Source organism: Passer domesticus, chromosome 3 (assembly GCF_036417665.1).
Source record: "Passer domesticus isolate bPasDom1 chromosome 3, bPasDom1.hap1, whole genome shotgun sequence".
Lineage (NCBI taxonomy): Eukaryota > Metazoa > Chordata > Aves > Passeriformes > Passeridae > Passer > Passer domesticus.
Genome location: NC_087476.1, coordinates 82,601,288 through 82,617,743, shown reverse-complemented (window position 1 = coordinate 82,617,743; position 16,456 = coordinate 82,601,288).

Below are 16,456 nucleotides of genomic sequence, written 5' to 3'. Positions count from 1 at the left end.
TTTTCTCTTGTGTTGTTTTTATTGTCTTGGCAGGTTGTGGAACGTTTGGATTAGTTTTGGCGGGTTTTAAAATATTTTGGCGGGTATTTGGAATGTTTTGGTTTGCTTTCATTTGTTTTGATTATGTTTTGGCAAGTTATTGAAAGTTTCGATCACTTCTGACTGGTTTTCTAGTATTTTGGGATCTTTTCAGAATGTTTTGATCAGTTTTAGAATGTTTTGTATTCTCTTGAGTTGTTTTTATTGTCTTGGCAGGTTTTGGAGTGTTTGGATTGCTTTTGGCGGGTTTTAAAATATTTTGGCGGGTATTTGGAATGTTTTGGCGGGTATTCGGAAGGTTTTGATTAGTTTTGACGGGTTTTGAAATATTTTGGCGGGTTTTTAGAAGGTTTTGACTTGTTTTGATTCTGTTTAGCCCAGTTTTTGGTGTGTTTGGATTAGCTTTGGTGGGCTTTATCATGTTTTGTCAGGTTTTTTCGAATGTATTGATCACTTCTGTCTGGTTTTCTATTTTGGCGGGTTTGAAAATATTTTTGGATTAGTTTTGGCGGGTTTGAAAATATTTTGGCTCTTTGCGCAGAGACGACGGTGCCGGTTGCGGTGCGCTCCGGGGCGCTCCTTCTGCGGAAAGACGCCTGGCAGCGGCACTTGGGACAGCTCCGCGTCTCCGTATTCTGCGTTTCTTGCCTTCTGCATCTCAGCAAAATGCTTTCCCACTAGGTCTAGCAAGGAGAAACTGTGGCAGCTGAGTAGATGTAGCCCGGCCCGCCCTTTGAAGTTGACAAGTTCTTGGCATCTCAGAACCTCAAGGGAAGAGCAAGGTTATCTATGGTAGGCTGGGGCAGAACTAGCAGCAAGCAGAGCAAAGTTGTCCAAGAATAGCTTCCATTGGAATGCTAATGGCAATTGAAGAGGCAGGCCAGTGGCAAGCCACTAGCTTCTAGCAGTTTGAAAGTTGCAGACACAGTGCAGGTGTTTTGCGGCTTCCTTCTTGGCCTCCTAGAGGGTGCCGCACTCTCCGTCTCTTGCTTGCCAATATGTTGCCGTGTTCCTCCTATTGTTTGGTTTGTTTTGATTTGTTTTGATGATCTTTTGGCGGGTTTTCGGAATGTTTTGGTGGTGTTTTAGAATGTTTTGTTTTCTCTTGTGTTGTTTTTATTGTCTTGGAAGGTTTTGGAACGTTTGGATTCGTTTTGGCGGGTTTTAAAATATTTTGGCGGTTGTTTGGAATGTTTTGGTTTGCTTTCATTTGTTTTGATTATGTTTTGGCAAGTTATTGAAAGTTTCGATCACTTCTGACTGGTTTTCTAGTATTTTGGCATCTTTTCAGAATGTTTTGATCAGTTTTAGCAGGTTGTAAACTATTTTGTCAGGTTTTTGGAATGTTTTGGTTGGTTTTGATTTGTTTTTATGATGTTTTGCCAAGTTTTTTGAATGATTTGATCAGTTCTGGCTGGTTTTCTAATGTTTTGGCAATTTTCAGAATTTTTTGATGAGTTTTGTGGGTCTAAATTATTTTGGCGGTTTTTGGAATATTTTGGTTGTTTTTGATTTGATTTGATGATGTTTTGGCGGGTTTTCGGAATGTTTTGGTTGGGTTTTAGAATGTTTTGTATTCTCTTGAGTTGTTTTTATTCTGTTGGCAGGTTTTGGAATGCTTGGATTGCTTTTGGCGGGTTTTAAAATATTTTGGCGGGTATTTGGAATGTTTTGGCGGGTATTCGGAAGGTTTTGATTAGTTTTGACGGGTTTTGAAATATTTTGGCGGGTTTTTAGAAGGTTTTGATTCTGTTTAGCCCAGTTTTTGGTGTGTTTGGATTAGCTTTGGTGGGCTTTATCATGTTTTGTCAGGTTTTTTCGAATGTATTGATCACTTCTGTCTGGTTTTCTATTTTGGCGGGTTTGAAAATATTTTTGGATTAGTTTTGGCGGGTTTGAAAATATTTTGGCTCTTTGCGCAGAGACGACGGTGCCGGTTGCGGTGCGCTCCGGGGCGCTCCTTCTGCGGAAAGACGCCTGGCAGCGGCACTTGGGACAGCTCCGCGTCTCCGTATTCTGCGTTTCTTGCCTTCTGCATCTCAGCAAAATGCTTTCCCACTAGGTCTAGCAAGGAGAAACTGTGGCAGCTGAGTAGATGTAGCCCGGCCCGCCCTTTGAAGTTGACAAGTTCTTGGCATCTCAGAACCTCAAGGGAAGAGCAAGGTTATCTATGGTAGGCTGGGGCAGAACTAGCAGCAAGCAGAGCAAAGTTGTCCAAGAATAACTTCCATTGGAATGCTAATGGCAATTGAAGAGGCAGGCCAGTGGCAAGCCACTAGCTTCTAGCAGTTTGAAAGTTGCAGACACAGTGCAGGTGTTTTGCGGCTTCCTTCTTGGCCTCCTAGAAGGTGCCGCACTCTCCGTCTCTTGCTTGCCAATATGTTGCCGTGTTCCTCCTATTGTTTGGTTTGTTTTGATTTGTTTTGATGATCTTTTGGCGGGTTTTCGGAATGTTTTGGTGGTGTTTTAGAATGTTTTGTTTTCTCTTGTGTTGTTTTTATTGTCTTGGAAGGTTTTGGAACGTCTGGATTCGTTTTGGTGGGTTTTAAAATATTTTGGCGGGTGTTTGGAATGTTTTGGTTTGCTTTCATTTGTTTTGATTATGTTTTGGCAAGTTATTGAAAGTTTTGATCACTTCTAACTGGTTTTCTAGTATTTTGGCATCTTTTCAGACAGTTTTGATCAGTTTTAGCAGGTTGTAAACTATTTTGTCAGGTTTTTGGAATGTTTTGGTTGGTTTTGATTTGTTTTTATGATGTTTTGCCAAGTTTTTTGAATGATTTGATCAGTTCTAGCTGGTTTTCTAATGTTTTGGCAATTTTCAGAATGTTTTGATGAGTTTTGTGGGTCTAAATTATTTTGGCGGTTTTTGGAATATTTTGGTTGTTTTTGATTTGATTTGATGATGTTTTGGCGGGTTTTCGGAATGTTTTGGTTGGGTTTTAGAATGTTTTGTATTCTCTTGAGTTGTTTTTATTGTGTTGGCAGGTTTTGGAATGTTTGGATTGCTTTTGGCGGGTTTTAAAATATTTTGGCGGGTATTTGGAATGTTTTGGCGGGTATTCGGAAGGTTTTGATTAGTTTTGACGGGTTTTGAAATATTTTGGCGGGTTTTTAGAAGGTTTTGATTCTGTTTAGCCCAGTTTTTGGTGTGTTTGGATTAGCTTTGGTGGGCTTTATCATGTTTTGTCAGGTTTTTTCGAATGTATTGATCACTTCTGTCTGGTTTTCTATTTTGGCGGGTTTGAAAATATTTTTGGATGAGTTTTGGCGGGTTTGAAAATATTTTGGCTCTTTGCGCAGAGACGACGGTGCCGGTTGCGGTGCGCTCCGGGGCGCTCCTTCTGCGGAAAGACGCCTGGCAGCGGCACTTGGGACAGCTCCGCGTCTCCGTATTCTGCGTTTCTTGCCTTCTGCATCTCAGCAAAATGCTTTCCCACTAGGTCTAGCAAGGAGAAACTGTGGCAGCTGAGTAGATGTAGCCCGGCCCGCCCTTTGAAGTTGAAAAGTTCTTGGCATCTCAGAGCCTCAAGGGAAGAGCAAGGTTATCTATGGTAGGCTGGGGCAGAACTAGCAGCAAGCAGAGCAAAGTTGTCCAAGAATAGCTTCCATTGGAATGCTAATGGCAATTGAAGAGGCAGGCCAGTGGCAAGCCACTAGCTTCTAGCAGTTTGAAAGTTGCAGACACAGTGCAGGTGTTGTGCGGCTTCTTTCTTGGCCTCCTAGAAGGTGCCGTGGTGCCGCGCTCTCCGTCTCTTGCTTGCCAATATGCTGCCATGTTCCTCCTATTGTTTGGTTTGTTTTGATTGGTTTTGATGATCTTTTGGCGGGTTTTCGGAATGTTTTGGTGGTGTTTTAGAATGTTTTGTTTTCTCTTGTGTTGTTTTTATTGTCTTGGCAGGTTGTGGAACGTTTGGATTCGTTTTGGTGGGTTTTAAAATATTTTGGCGGGTATTTGGAATGTTTTGGTTTGCTTTCATTTGTTTTGATTATGTTTTGGCAAGTTATTGAAAGTTTCGATCACTTCTGACTGGTTTTCTAGTATTTTGGGATCTTTTCAGAATGTTTTGATCAGTTTTAGAATGTTTTGTATTCTCTTGAGTTGTTTTTATTGTCTTGGCAGGTTTTGGAGTGTTTGGATTGCTTTTGGCGGGTTTTAAAATATTTTGGCGGGTATTTGGAATGTTTTGGCGGGTATTCGGAAGGTTTTGATTAGTTTTGACGGGTTTTGAAATATTTTGGCGGGTTTTTAGAAGGTTTTGACTTGTTTTGATTCTGTTTAGCCCAGTTTTTGGTGTGTTTGGATTAGCTTTGGTGGGCTTTATCATGTTTTGTCAGGTTTTTTCGAATGTATTGATCACTTCTGTCTGGTTTTCTATTTTGGCGGGTTTGAAAATATTTTTGGATTAGTTTTGGCGGGTTTGAAAATATTTTGGCTCTTTGCGCAGAGACGACGGTGCCGGTTGCGGTGCGCTCCGGGGCGCTCCTTCTGCGGAAAGACGCCTGGCAGCGGCACTTGGGACAGCTCCGCGTCTCCGTATTCTGCGTTTCTTGCCTTCTGCATCTCAGCAAAATGCTTTCCCACTAGGTCTAGCAAGGAGAAACTGTGGCAGCTGAGTAGATGTAGCCCGGCCCGCCCTTTGAAGTTGACAAGTTCTTGGCATCTCAGAACCTCAAGGGAAGAGCAAGGTTATCTATGGTAGGCTGGGGCAGAACTAGCAGCAAGCAGAGCAAAGTTGTCCAAGAATAGCTTCCATTGGAATGCTAATGGCAATTGAAGAGGCAGGCCAGTGGCAAGCCACTAGCTTCTAGCAGTTTGAAAGTTGCAGACACAGTGCAGGTGTTTTGCGGCTTCCTTCTTGGCCTCCTAGAGGGTGCCGCACTCTCCGTCTCTTGCTTGCCAATATGTTGCCGTGTTCCTCCTATTGTTTGGTTTGTTTTGATTTGTTTTGATGATCTTTTGGCGGGTTTTCGGAATGTTTTGGTGGTGTTTTAGAATGTTTTGTTTTCTCTTGTGTTGTTTTTATTGTCTTGGAAGGTTTTGGAACGTTTGGATTCGTTTTGGCGGGTTTTAAAATATTTTGGCGGTTGTTTGGAATGTTTTGGTTTGCTTTCATTTGTTTTGATTATGTTTTGGCAAGTTATTGAAAGTTTGGATCACTTCTGACTGGTTTTCTAGTATTTTGGCATCTTTTCAGAATGTTTTGATCAGTTTTAGCAGGTTGTAAACTATTTTGTCAGGTTTTTGGAATGTTTTGGTTGGTTTTGATTTGTTTTTATGATGTTTTGCCAAGTTTTTTGAATGATTTGATCAGTTCTGGCTGGTTTTCTAATGTTTTGGCAATTTTCAGAATTTTTTGATGAGTTTTGTGGGTCTAAATTATTTTGGCGGTTTTTGGAATATTTTGGTTGTTTTTGATTTGATTTGATGATGTTTTGGCGGGTTTTCGGAATGTTTTGGTTGGGTTTTAGAATGTTTTGTATTCTCTTGAGTTGTTTTTATTGTGTTGGCAGGTTTTGGAATGCTTGGATTGCTTTTGGCGGGTTTTAAAATATTTTGGCGGGTATTTGGAATGTTTTGGCGGGTATTCGGAAGGTTTTGATTAGTTTTGACGGGTTTTGAAATATTTTGGCGGGTTTTTAGAAGGTTTTGATTCTGTTTAGCCCAGTTTTTGGTGTGTTTGGATTAGCTTTGGTGGGCTTTATCATGTTTTGTCAGGTTTTTTCGAATGTATTGATCACTTCTGTCTGGTTTTCTATTTTGGCGGGTTTGAAAATATTTTTGGATTAGTTTTGGCGGGTTTGAAAATATTTTGGCTCTTTGTGCAGAGACGACGGTGCCGGTTGCGGTGCGCTGCGGGGCTCTCCTTCTGCGGAAAGACGCCTGGCAGCGGCACTTGGGACAGCTCCGCGTCTCCGTATTCTGCGTTTCTTGCCTTCTGCATCTCAGCAAAATGCTTTCCCACTAGGTCTAGCAAGGAGAAACTGTGGCAGCTGAGTAGATGTAGCCCGGCCCGCCCTTTGAAGTTGACAAGTTCTTGGCATCTCAGAACCTCAAGGGAAGAGCAAGGTTATCTATGGTAGGCTGGGGCAGAACTAGCAGCAAGCAGAGCAAAGTTGTCCAAGAATAGCTTCCATTGGAATGCTAATGGCAATTGAAGAGGCAGGCCAGTGGCAAGCCACTAGCTTCTAGCAGTTTGAAAGTTGCAGACACAGTGCAGGTGTTTTGCGGCTTCCTTCTTGGCCTCCTAGAAGGTGCCGCACTCTCCGTCTCTTGCTTGCCAATATGTTGCCGTGTTCCTCCTATTGTTTGGTTTGTTTTGATTTGTTTTGATGATCTTTTGGCGGGTTTTCGGAATGTTTTGGTGGTGTTTTAGAATGTTTTGTTTTCTCTTGTGTTGTTTTTATTGTCTTGGAAGGTTTTGGAACGTCTGGATTCGTTTTGGTGGGTTTTAAAATATTTTGGCGGGTGTTTGGAATGTTTTGGTTTGCTTTCATTTGTTTTGATTATGTTTTGGCAAGTTATTGAAAGTTTTGATCACTTCTAACTGGTTTTCTAGTATTTTGGCATCTTTTCAGAAAGTTTTGATCAGTTTTAGCAGGTTGTAAACTATTTTGTCAGGTTTTTGGAATGTTTTGGTTGGTTTTGATTTGTTTTTATGATGTTTTGCCAAGTTTTTTGAATGATTTGATCAGTTCTAGCTGGTTTTCTAATGTTTTGGCAATTTTCAGAATGTTTTGATGAGTTTTGTGGGTCTAAATTATTTTGGCGGTTTTTGGAATATTTTGGTTGTTTTTGATTTGATTTGATGATGTTTTGGCGGGTTTTCGGAATGTTTTGGTTGGGTTTTAGAATGTTTTGTATTCTCTTGAGTTGTTTTTATTGTGTTGGCAGGTTTTGGAATGTTTGGATTGCTTTTGGCGGGTTTTAAAATATTTTGGCGGGTATTTGGAATGTTTTGGCGGGTATTCGGAAGGTTTTGATTAGTTTTGACGGGTTTTGAAATATTTTGGCGGGTTTTTAGAAGGTTTTGATTCTGTTTAGCCCAGTTTTTGGTGTGTTTGGATTAGCTTTGGTGGCCTTTATCATGTTTTGTCAGGTTTTTTCGAATGTATTGATCACTTCTGTCTGGTTTTCTATTTTGGCGGGTTTGAAAATATTTTTGGATGAGTTTTGGCGGGTTTGAAAATATTTTGGCTCTTTGCGCAGAGACGACGGTGCCGGTTGCGGTGCGCTCCGGGGCGCTCCTTCTGCGGAAAGACGCCTGGCAGCGGCACTTGGGACAGCTCCGCGTCTCCGTATTCTGCGTTTCTTGCCTTCTGCATCTCAGCAAAATGCTTTCCCACTAGGTCTAGCAAGGAGAAACTGTGGCAGCTGAGTAGATGTAGCCCGGCCCGCCCTTTGAAGTTGAAAAGTTCTTGGCATCTCAGAGCCTCAAGGGAAGAGCAAGGTTATCTATGGTAGGCTGGGGCAGAACTAGCAGCAAGCAGAGCAAAGTTGTCCAAGAATAGCTTCCATTGGAATGCTAATGGCAATTGAAGAGGCAGGCCAGTGGCAAGCCACTAGCTTCTAGCAGTTTGAAAGTTGCAGACACAGTGCAGGTGTTGTGCGGCTTCTTTCTTGGCCTCCTAGAAGGTGCCGTGGTGCCGCGCTCTCCGTCTCTTGCTTGCCAATATGCTGCCATGTTCCTCCTATTGTTTGGTTTGTTTTGATTGGTTTTGATGATCTTTTGGCGGGTTTTCGGAATGTTTTGGTGGTGTTTTAGAATGTTTTGTTTTCTCTTGTGTTGTTTTTATTGTCTTGGCAGGTTGTGGAACGTTTGGATTCGTTTTGGTGGGTTTTAAAATATTTTGGCGGGTATTTGGAATGTTTTGGTTTGCTTTCATTTGTTTTGATTATGTTTTGGCAAGTTATTGAAAGTTTCGATCACTTCTGACTGGTTTTCTAGTATTTTGGGATCTTTTCAGAATGTTTTGATCAGTTTTAGAATGTTTTGTATTCTCTTGAGTTGTTTTTATTGTCTTGGCAGGTTTTGGAGTGTTTGGATTGCTTTTGGCGGGTTTTAAAATATTTTGGCGGGTATTTGGAATGTTTTGGCGGGTATTCGGAAGGTTTTGATTAGTTTTGACGGGTTTTGAAATATTTTGGCGGGTTTTTAGAAGGTTTTGACTTGTTTTGATTCTGTTTAGCCCAGTTTTTGGTGTGTTTGGATTAGCTTTGGTGGGCTTTATCATGTTTTGTCAGGTTTTTTCGAATGTATTGATCACTTCTGTCTGGTTTTCTATTTTGGCGGGTTTGAAAATATTTTTGGATTAGTTTTGGCGGGTTTGAAAATATTTTGGCTCTTTGCGCAGAGACGACGGTGCCGGTTGCGGTGCGCTCCGGGGCGCTCCTTCTGCGGAAAGACGCCTGGCAGCGGCACTTGGGACAGCTCCGCGTCTCCGTATTCTGCGTTTCTTGCCTTCTGCATCTCAGCAAAATGCTTTCCCACTAGGTCTAGCAAGGAGAAACTGTGGCAGCTGAGTAGATGTAGCCCGGCCCGCCCTTTGAAGTTGACAAGTTCTTGGCATCTCAGAACCTCAAGGGAAGAGCAAGGTTATCTATGGTAGGCTGGGGCAGAACTAGCAGCAAGCAGAGCAAAGTTGTCCAAGAATAGCTTCCATTGGAATGCTAATGGCAATTGAAGAGGCAGGCCAGTGGCAAGCCACTAGCTTCTAGCAGTTTGAAAGTTGCAGACACAGTGCAGGTGTTTTGCGGCTTCCTTCTTGGCCTCCTAGAGGGTGCCGCACTCTCCGTCTCTTGCTTGCCAATATGTTGCCGTGTTCCTCCTATTGTTTGGTTTGTTTTGATTTGTTTTGATGATCTTTTGGCGGGTTTTCGGAATGTTTTGGTGGTGTTTTAGAATGTTTTGTTTTCTCTTGTGTTGTTTTTATTGTCTTGGAAGGTTTTGGAACGTTTGGATTCGTTTTGGCGGGTTTTAAAATATTTTGGCGGTTGTTTGGAATGTTTTGGTTTGCTTTCATTTGTTTTGATTATGTTTTGGCAAGTTATTGAAAGTTTCGATCACTTCTGACTGGTTTTCTAGTATTTTGGGATCTTTTCAGAATGTTTTGATCAGTTTTAGAATGTTTTGTATTCTCTTGAGTTGTTTTTATTGTCTTGGCAGGTTTTGGAGTGTTTGGATTGCTTTTGGCGGGTTTTAAAATATTTTGGCGGGTATTTGGAATGTTTTGGCGGGTATTCGGAAGGTTTTGATTAGTTTTGACGGGTTTTGAAATATTTTGGCGGGTTTTTAGAAGGTTTTGACTTGTTTTGATTCTGTTTAGCCCAGTTTTTGGTGTGTTTGGATTAGCTTTGGTGGGCTTTATCATGTTTTGTCAGGTTTTTTCGAATGTATTGATCACTTCTGTCTGGTTTTCTATTTTGGCGGGTTTGAAAATATTTTTGGATTAGTTTTGGCGGGTTTGAAAATATTTTGGCTCTTTGCGCAGAGACGACGGTGCCGGTTGCGGTGCGCTCCGGGGCGCTCCTTCTGCGGAAAGACGCCTGGCAGCGGCACTTGGGACAGCTCCGCGTCTCCGTATTCTGCGTTTCTTGCCTTCTGCATCTCAGCAAAATGCTTTCCCACTAGGTCTAGCAAGGAGAAACTGTGGCAGCTGAGTAGATGTAGCCCGGCCCGCCCTTTGAAGTTGACAAGTTCTTGGCATCTCAGAACCTCAAGGGAAGAGCAAGGTTATCTATGGTAGGCTGGGGCAGAACTAGCAGCAAGCAGAGCAAAGTTGTCCAAGAATAGCTTCCATTGGAATGCTAATGGCAATTGAAGAGGCAGGCCAGTGGCAAGCCACTAGCTTCTAGCAGTTTGAAAGTTGCAGACACAGTGCAGGTGTTTTGCGGCTTCCTTCTTGGCCTCCTAGAGGGTGCCGCACTCTCCGTCTCTTGCTTGCCAATATGTTGCCGTGTTCCTCCTATTGTTTGGTTTGTTTTGATTTGTTTTGATGATCTTTTGGCGGGTTTTCGGAATGTTTTGGTGGTGTTTTAGAATGTTTTGTTTTCTCTTGTGTTGTTTTTATTGTCTTGGAAGGTTTTGGAACGTTTGGATTCGTTTTGGCGGGTTTTAAAATATTTTGGCGGTTGTTTGGAATGTTTTGGTTTGCTTTCATTTGTTTTGATTATGTTTTGGCAAGTTATTGAAAGTTTCGATCACTTCTGACTGGTTTTCTAGTATTTTGGCATCTTTTCAGAATGTTTTGATCAGTTTTAGCAGGTTGTAAACTATTTTGTCAGGTTTTTGGAATGTTTTGGTTGGTTTTGATTTGTTTTTATGATGTTTTGCCAAGTTTTTTGAATGATTTGATCAGTTCTGGCTGGTTTTCTAATGTTTTGGCAATTTTCAGAATTTTTTGATGAGTTTTGTGGGTCTAAATTATTTTGGCGGTTTTTGGAATATTTTGGTTGTTTTTGATTTGATTTGATGATGTTTTGGCGGGTTTTCGGAATGTTTTGGTTGGGTTTTAGAATGTTTTGTATTCTCTTGAGTTGTTTTTATTGTGTTGGCAGGTTTTGGAATGCTTGGATTGCTTTTGGCGGGTTTTAAAATATTTTGGCGGGTATTTGGAATGTTTTGGCGGGTATTCGGAAGGTTTTGATTAGTTTTGACGGGTTTTGAAATATTTTGGCGGGTTTTTAGAAGGTTTTGATTCTGTTTAGCCCAGTTTTTGGTGTGTTTGGATTAGCTTTGGTGGGCTTTATCATGTTTTGTCAGGTTTTTTCGAATGTATTGATCACTTCTGTCTGGTTTTCTATTTTGGCGGGTTTGAAAATATTTTTGGATTAGTTTTGGCGGGTTTGAAAATATTTTGGCTCTTTGTGCAGAGACGACGGTGCCGGTTGCGGTGCGCTGCGGGGCTCTCCTTCTGCGGAAAGACGCCTGGCAGCGGCACTTGGGACAGCTCCGCGTCTCCGTATTCTGCGTTTCTTGCCTTCTGCATCTCAGCAAAATGCTTTCCCACTAGGTCTAGCAAGGAGAAACTGTGGCAGCTGAGTAGATGTAGCCCGGCCCGCCCTTTGAAGTTGACAAGTTCTTGGCATCTCAGAACCTCAAGGGAAGAGCAAGGTTATCTATGGTAGGCTGGGGCAGAACTAGCAGCAAGCAGAGCAAAGTTGTCCAAGAATAGCTTCCATTGGAATGCTAATGGCAATTGAAGAGGCAGGCCAGTGGCAAGCCACTAGCTTCTAGCAGTTTGAAAGTTGCAGACACAGTGCAGGTGTTTTGCGGCTTCCTTCTTGGCCTCCTAGAAGGTGCCGCACTCTCCGTCTCTTGCTTGCCAATATGTTGCCGTGTTCCTCCTATTGTTTGGTTTGTTTTGATTTGTTTTGATGATCTTTTGGCGGGTTTTCGGAATGTTTTGGTGGTGTTTTAGAATGTTTTGTTTTCTCTTGTGTTGTTTTTATTGTCTTGGAAGGTTTTGGAACGTCTGGATTCGTTTTGGTGGGTTTTAAAATATTTTGGCGGGTGTTTGGAATGTTTTGGTTTGCTTTCATTTGTTTTGATTATGTTTTGGCAAGTTATTGAAAGTTTTGATCACTTCTAACTGGTTTTCTAGTATTTTGGCATCTTTTCAGAAAGTTTTGATCAGTTTTAGCAGGTTGTAAACTATTTTGTCAGGTTTTTGGAATGTTTTGGTTGGTTTTGATTTGTTTTTATGATGTTTTGCCAAGTTTTTTGAATGATTTGATCAGTTCTAGCTGGTTTTCTAATGTTTTGGCAATTTTCAGAATGTTTTGATGAGTTTTGTGGGTCTAAATTATTTTGGCGGTTTTTGGAATATTTTGGTTGTTTTTGATTTGATTTGATGATGTTTTGGCGGGTTTTCGGAATGTTTTGGTTGGGTTTTAGAATGTTTTGTATTCTCTTGAGTTGTTTTTATTGTGTTGGCAGGTTTTGGAATGTTTGGATTGCTTTTGGCGGGTTTTAAAATATTTTGGCGGGTATTTGGAATGTTTTGGCGGGTATTCGGAAGGTTTTGATTAGTTTTGACGGGTTTTGAAATATTTTGGCGGGTTTTTAGAAGGTTTTGATTCTGTTTAGCCCAGTTTTTGGTGTGTTTGGATTAGCTTTGGTGGGCTTTATCATGTTTTGTCAGGTTTTTTCGAATGTATTGATCACTTCTGTCTGGTTTTCTATTTTGGCGGGTTTGAAAATATTTTTGGATGAGTTTTGGCGGGTTTGAAAATATTTTGGCTCTTTGCGCAGAGACGACGGTGCCGGTTGCGGTGCGCTCCGGGGCGCTCCTTCTGCGGAAAGACGCCTGGCAGCGGCACTTGGGACAGCTCCGCGTCTCCGTATTCTGCGTTTCTTGCCTTCTGCATCTCAGCAAAATGCTTTCCCACTAGGTCTAGCAAGGAGAAACTGTGGCAGCTGAGTAGATGTAGCCCGGCCCGCCCTTTGAAGTTGAAAAGTTCTTGGCATCTCAGAGCCTCAAGGGAAGAGCAAGGTTATCTATGGTAGGCTGGGGCAGAACTAGCAGCAAGCAGAGCAAAGTTGTCCAAGAATAGCTTCCATTGGAATGCTAATGGCAATTGAAGAGGCAGGCCAGTGGCAAGCCACTAGCTTCTAGCAGTTTGAAAGTTGCAGACACAGTGCAGGTGTTTTGCGGCTTCCTTCTTGGCCTCCTAGAGGGTGCCGCACTCTCCGTCTCTTGCTTGCCAATATGTTGCCGTGTTCCTCCTATTGTTTGGTTTGTTTTGATTTGTTTTGATGATCTTTTGGCGGGTTTTCGGAATGTTTTGGTGGTGTTTTAGAATGTTTTGTTTTCTCTTGTGTTGTTTTTATTGTCTTGGAAGGTTTTGGAACGTTTGGATTCGTTTTGGTGGGTTTTAAAATATTTTGGCGGGTGTTTGGAATGTTTTGGTTTGCTTTCATTTGTTTTGATTATGTTTTGGCAAGTTATTGAAAGTTTCGATCACTTCTGACTGGTTTTCTAGTATTTTGGCATCTTTTCAGAATGTTTTGATCAGTTTTAGCAGGTTGTAAACTATTTTGTCAGGTTTTTGGAATGTTTTGGTTGGTTTTGATTTGTTTTTATGATGTTTTGCCAAGTTTTTTGAATGATTTGATCAGTTCTGGCTGGTTTTCTAATGTTTTGGCAATTTTCAGAATTTTTTGATGAGTTTTGTGGGTCTAAATTATTTTGGCGGTTTTTGGAATATTTTGGTTGTTTTTGATTTGATTTGATGATGTTTTGGCGGGTTTTCGGAATGTTTTGGTTGGGTTTTAGAATGTTTTGTATTCTCTTGAGTTGTTTTTATTGTGTTGGCAGGTTTTGGAATGCTTGGATTGCTTTTGGCGGGTTTTAAAATATTTTGGCGGGTATTTGGAATGTTTTGGCGGGTATTCGGAATGTTTTGATTAGTTTTGACGGGTTTTGAAATATTTTGGCGGGTTTTTAGAAGGTTTTGATTCTGTTTAGCCCAGTTTTTGGTGTGTTTGGATTAGCTTTGGTGGGCTTTATCATGTTTTGTCAGGTTTTTTCGAATGTATTGATCACTTCTGTCTGGTTTTCTATTTTGGCGGGTTTGAAAATATTTTTGGATTAGTTTTGGCGGGTTTGAAAATATTTTGGCTCTTTGTGCAGAGACGACGGTGCCGGTTGCGGTGCGCTGCGGGGCTCTCCTTCTGCGGAAAGACGCCTGGCAGCGGCACTTGGGACAGCTCCGCGTCTCCGTATTCTGCGTTTCTTGCCTTCTGCATCTCAGCAAAATGCTTTCCCACTAGGTCTAGCAAGGAGAAACTGTGGCAGCTGAGTAGATGTAGCCCGGCCCGCCCTTTGAAGTTGACAAGTTCTTGGCATCTCAGAACCTCAAGGGAAGAGCAAGGTTATCTATGGTAGGCTGGGGCAGAACTAGCAGCAAGCAGAGCAAAGTTGTCCAAGAATAGCTTCCATTGGAATGCTAATGGCAATTGAAGAGGCAGGCCAGTGGCAAGCCACTAGCTTCTAGCAGTTTGAAAGTTGCAGACACAGTGCAGGTGTTTTGCGGCTTCCTTCTTGGCCTCCTAGAGGGTGCCGCACTCTCCGTCTCTTGCTTGCCAATATGTTGCCGTGTTCCTCCTATTGTTTGGTTTGTTTTGATTTGTTTTGATGATCTTTTGGCGGGTTTTCGGAATGTTTTGGTGGTGTTTTAGAATGTTTTGTTTTCTCTTGTGTTGTTTTTATTGTCTTGGAAGGTTTTGGAACGTCTGGATTCGTTTTGGTGGGTTTTAAAATATTTTGGCGGGTGTTTGGAATGTTTTGGTTTGCTTTCATTTGTTTTGATTATGTTTTGGCAAGTTATTGAAAGTTTTGATCACTTCTAACTGGTTTTCTAGTATTTTGGCATCTTTTCAGAAAGTTTTGATCAGTTTTAGCAGGTTGTAAACTATTTTGTCAGGTTTTTGGAATGTTTTGGTTGGTTTTGATTTGTTTTTATGATGTTTTGCCAAGTTTTTTGAATGATTTGATCAGTTCTAGCTGGTTTTCTAATGTTTTGGCAATTTTCAGAATGTTTTGATGAGTTTTGTGGGTCTAAATTATTTTGGCGGTTTTTGGAATATTTTGGTTGTTTTTGATTTGATTTGATGATGTTTTGGCGGGTTTTCGGAATGTTTTGGTTGGGTTTTAGAATGTTTTGTATTCTCTTGAGTTGTTTTTATTGTGTTGGCAGGTTTTGGAATGTTTGGATTGCTTTTGGCGGGTTTTAAAATATTTTGGCGGGTATTTGGAATGTTTTGGCGGGTATTCGGAAGGTTTTGATTAGTTTTGACGGGTTTTGAAATATTTTGGCGGGTTTTTAGAAGGTTTTGATTCTGTTTAGCCCAGTTTTTGGTGTGTTTGGATTAGCTTTGGTGGGCTTTATCATGTTTTGTCAGGTTTTTTCGAATGTATTGATCACTTCTGTCTGGTTTTCTATTTTGGCGGGTTTGAAAATATTTTTGGATGAGTTTTGGCGGGTTTGAAAATATTTTGGCTCTTTGCGCAGAGACGACGGTGCCGGTTGCGGTGCGCTCCGGGGCGCTCCTTCTGCGGAAAGACGCCTGGCAGCGGCACTTGGGACAGCTCCGCGTCTCCGTATTCTGCGTTTCTTGCCTTCTGCATCTCAGCAAAATGCTTTCCCACTAGGTCTAGCAAGGAGAAACTGTGGCAGCTGAGTAGATGTAGCCCGGCCCGCCCTTTGAAGTTGAAAAGTTCTTGGCATCTCAGAGCCTCAAGGGAAGAGCAAGGTTATCTATGGTAGGCTGGGGCAGAACTAGCAGCAAGCAGAGCAAAGTTGTCCAAGAATAGCTTCCATTGGAATGCTAATGGCAATTGAAGAGGCAGGCCAGTGGCAAGCCACTAGCTTCTAGCAGTTTGAAAGTTGCAGACACAGTGCAGGTGTTGTGCGGCTTCTTTCTTGGCCTCCTAGAAGGTGCCGTGGTGCCGCGCTCTCCGTCTCTTGCTTGCCAATATGCTGCCATGTTCCTCCTATTGTTTGGTTTGTTTTGATTGGTTTTGATGATCTTTTGGTGGGTTTTCGGAATGTTTTGGTGGTGTTTTAGAATGTTTTGTTTTCTCTTGTGTTGTTTTTATTGTCTTGGCAGGTTGTGGAACGTTTGGATTCGTTTTGGTGGGTTTTAAAATATTTTGGCGGGTATTTGGAATGTTTTGGTTTGCTTTCATTTGTTTTGATTATGTTTTGGCAAGTTATTGAAAGTTTCGATCACTTCTGACTGGTTTTCTAGTATTTTGGGATCTTTTCAGAATGTTTTGATCAGTTTTAGAATGTTTTGTATTCTCTTGAGTTGTTTTTATTGTGTTGGCAGGTTTTGGAATGTTTGGATTGCTTTTGGCGGGTTTTAAAATATTTTGGCGGGTATTTGGAATGTTTTGGCGGGTATTCGGAAGGTTTTGATTAGTTTTGACGGGTTTTGAAATATTTTGGCGGGTTTTTAGAAGGTTTTGACTTGTTTTGATTCTGTTTAGCCCAGTTTTTGGTGTGTTTGGATTAGCTTTGGTGGGCTTTATCATGTTTTGTCAGGTTTTTTCGAATGTATTGATCACTTCTGTCTGGTTTTCTATTTTGGCGGGTTTGAAAATATTTTTGGATGAGTTTTGGCGGGTTTGAAAATATTTTGGCTCTTTGCGCAGAGACGACGGTGCTGGTTGCGGTGCGCTCCGGGGCGCTCCTTCTGCGGAAAGACGGCTGGCAGCGGCACTTGGGACAGCTCCGCGTCTCCGTATTCTGCGTTTCTTGCCTTCTGCATCTCAGCAAAATGCTTTCCCACTAGGTCTAGCAAGGAGAAACTGTGGCAGCTGAGTAGATGTAGCCCGGCCCGCCCTTTGAAGTTGACAAGTTCTTGGCATCTCAGAACCTCAAGGGAAGAGCAAGGTTATCTATGGTAGG